The sequence below is a fragment of the Oryx dammah genome, unplaced genomic scaffold, assembly GCF_014754425.2.
Source record: "Oryx dammah isolate SB20612 unplaced genomic scaffold, SCBI_Odam_1.1 HiC_scaffold_10, whole genome shotgun sequence".
In the NCBI taxonomy this organism is placed as follows: domain Eukaryota; kingdom Metazoa; phylum Chordata; class Mammalia; order Artiodactyla; family Bovidae; genus Oryx; species Oryx dammah.
Window position 1 is genome coordinate 5,089,141 of NW_024070194.1, and position 3,351 is coordinate 5,092,491.

A 3,351-nucleotide genomic window follows, 5' to 3' on the forward strand; every position below is an offset into this window, starting at 1 on the left:
TAAGGTAAAATTCACATAACATCAGTTAGCCACTTTAAAGTGAACAATTCATGTGTTAGTCACAATGGTATTCGCAGTGTTACGCAACCACCACCTCTCACTAGCTGCAAAACATTTTCATCACCCCAGAAGGAAACCCGGTCCCCATTAAGCAGCTGCTCCCCACTCTTGAGCCCTGCACCCCAGTCCCGAGCAGCTACCATTCTGTTTTCTGTCTCCATGGACTTACCTATTCTACGTGTTTAACAGGGATTCGCGCCATAGGTGACCTTCAGGATTTGAATTCTTTCACTCGGCATGATGTTATGGAGGTTCATCCTCTTTGTAGCACGTGTCAGTAAAGTGAACTTTTTCCAAGGAAATTTTCAAGGAAAATTTGTACAGTTATTGTTCTACAAACAAAACATAACCTTAAAAGCAATGATCACAAAGAAATATTATTAAACTCTAGCTGGATTCTGTGGCCGGCTGAGGGCTCCAGGCTGAGGTTTGCTCTGCCTCCTAAAAGGAGATGAGCAAGCTTTGGAGACCTGGGAAAGGGTGGCCAGCACCCACGTGCGGCTGTCTCTGTGGGTTAATCAGAAGAATCAAAGAGAACTCCCAAGGGAACAATGCCCTGGAGGCTCCTGAGATTCCCAGGGCAGACATGGGGAGCGTGTGGTCCATGAGGATGTCTCCCCAGGGCCTCGGCAGGGGGACCCCAGGGAAAGGCCACCGACAGGAGCCTGCTGGGGAGCCAGCGCCCCAGCCCAGACCCAATTCAGAGAACCCCACGCTAAATGCAGTCTCCCCTTTCCCAAACCCTTTCACATCCCTCAGCAGGACAAGCGACACCTGGGCTAGTTACTGGACTCTGTTCCAGTCCCTTGATGTATTTGCCCACTTCTATGCCAATACCAGCCTTCCCAGGAGGCGCTGGTGGTAAAGAACCTGGCTGCCAATGCAGGAGACGTAAGAGATGCACGTTTGATCCCAGAAGATCCCCTGGAGGAGGGCATGGCAACGCACTCCAGTGTTCCTGCCTGGAGAATCCCATGGACAGAGGAGCCTGGCGGGCTACAGTCCATGGAGTCCCAGCGTCGGACACGACTGAGCTGACCTAGCAGGCACATAGAGTTTTACTTTTTTAAACCTCTGCCATAGATCCCATAGACTTCCCTGGTGGCTGAGATGGTAAAGCATCTGCTTGCAATGCAGGAGACCCAGGTTCGAACCCTGGGTTGGGAAGATCCTCTGGAGAAGGAAATGGCAACCTACTCCAGTACTCTTGCCTGGAGAATCCCATGGACAGAGGAGCCTGGCAGGCTACAGTCCATGGGGGTCGCAAAGAGTCAGACACGACTTCACTTTCACTTTCATAGATCCCAAAGTCTGGACGGACAGGTCCTCCATCTTAGTTCTTTGGCTTCAGAGTTGTCTTGGCTGTTTTTGCATATTTCTTCTTTCACGTGACTTTAGAACCTACCCTTTTCATGGACAAGCCTAGAGGTATTAAGGGACAGACCCCAAGTCAAAGGGCTTCAAGCTCATGGCTCATTTCCAAGATTCCCAGGAATTCAGAGCAGTTTTGGGGTGGGTGTGCTGTGAGGAGAGGCTGGTTTCTGTATCCCCATCTGGATGGGTCACCAAGGAGAAACGTCTGCTTGTTAAAGGCTTTGAAAGTATCAGTCGTTCAGTCGTGTCCGACGCTGGGACTCCATAGACTGTAGCCCACCAGGCTCCTCTGTCCATGGGATTTTCCAGGCAAGAATACTACAGTGGGTTGCCATTCCCTTCTCCAGGGGATCTTCCTGACCCAGGGATCGAACCCGGATGTTCTTTACTTTCTGAGCCACCAGGGAAGTTAAAGGCTTTAAATGCCCTTAGAAGTGGCAGTGGTTGCCACATTCATATTCCCCCGTACACTATTTACTCTTTCTCTTTAAGCCGACTCATGTTTTCAACTTTTATTTAAACTTCATTTTAAAGGAAACATTTGATCTCTGCTTTATATGAGAAACCAGCATCAAGTGCGAGGCTTTTGCTGTTGGTGCCTCGCCCAGCTCCCCTCCTGCTTACTTCCCAGAACATAAACCAGATTCCAGCTGCCAGCACCTACCCCCTTTACCCATGGGCTCTGCCCACCTGCAGGAGGCCAGAAGTTCTGGGAATTAACACTCCAGGGAGCTGCCCCCAACCAAGGAGCCGCAGGAGCAGGTGTATCCAGGCCTCAGCTCCCTGACTGCGCCCACCACTCCCCACCCCCACTACCCTACCCAAATCCCAGGGTTGTCTGCATCTTCTGTACCATTTCTCAGAGTTCTGCATCAGGTGAAGCCCCAGGCGCCCACAGGGGTTCCTTGCTCGACAATATTCTCTGCACTGGAGGCCTACCCCCCACCACCTCCTAGGCTCACTCTCCCACACCTCTACCAGAGTTTTCTGGGATCATCTCACAAATAAACTACTTGGCTTTGAATTATTTTCTTGGGGATCTGCTTCTATGGGGACCCAACCTAAGGCATTTGCTATAAATTGAAATATTCAGCATATTATACAAAGTGGTAAAGAACCCACCTGCCAATGCAAGTAGACATGAGAGACGCGAGTTTGATCCCTGGGTGGGAAGATCCTGTTGGAGGAGGGTATGGCCACACTCTCTTGCCTGGAGAATCCCATGGACAGAGGAGCCTGGCAAGCTACAGTCCGCGGGGTTACAAAGAGTCAGACACGACTGAAGTGTCTGAGCTCGCTCACACACACACACTGTTTCTTAAAACAAAAGAAGACATATTAGGAAATGAGAAAGACACTCAGGCCTCAAGTGGAGCCTTGCCTTCCTTGTGACAGAACCAGGAGGACAGAAAGGAGCTGGAATGACTGGCAGGGAGCTGGTGTGATTCGGAAACCACAGAGCTGGCTCTGGCCCCTCCCACAGTCCACAGTGGGTGAGGCCCTGAGGACCACCTGCCAATGGGACGGCTCCAAGATGGTGGAATGCCCCAGCTGGCAGGACACAAGCCTGGTGGACCCAGTAGGCAGCGCTCAGCACTGGGCCAGCCGCAGGGGCCTGATGGAGACCAGGAGGAAGAGGAAGACGTGGTCCACCCTGAAGGTCCATCATGAAGAAGCACCGAGAGCCATCAGCCTGTCACATGTGCTAAGGGACTCAGTTTTGCTTGAGTGCACCTCAAAGGAGACAACACTCATTCATTCAACAAAAGCTGATTGAGCTTCTACTGTACTCTGGGCACTGTACTAGGTACTGGGAAGACAGGGAAGGACAGATCAAAATCCCCCGCAGCACTGATGGTCTAATGCAGGACACAGGCAAGAAACAAGTGAACACGCAAGTAAACTCTGAACGGAGAG

At 51.3% G+C, this 3,351-nt stretch overlaps 1 non-coding gene across 1 annotated transcript; it reads left to right on the forward strand.

The window, feature by feature from the left end:
- Positions 1-1,155: 1,155 nt before the first annotated feature.
- On the forward strand, positions 1,156-1,227 carry TRNAC-GCA. The gene has a single exon. It is a non-coding gene; the product is annotated as a tRNA-Cys (tRNA).
- Positions 1,228-3,351: the final 2,124 nt, after the last annotated feature.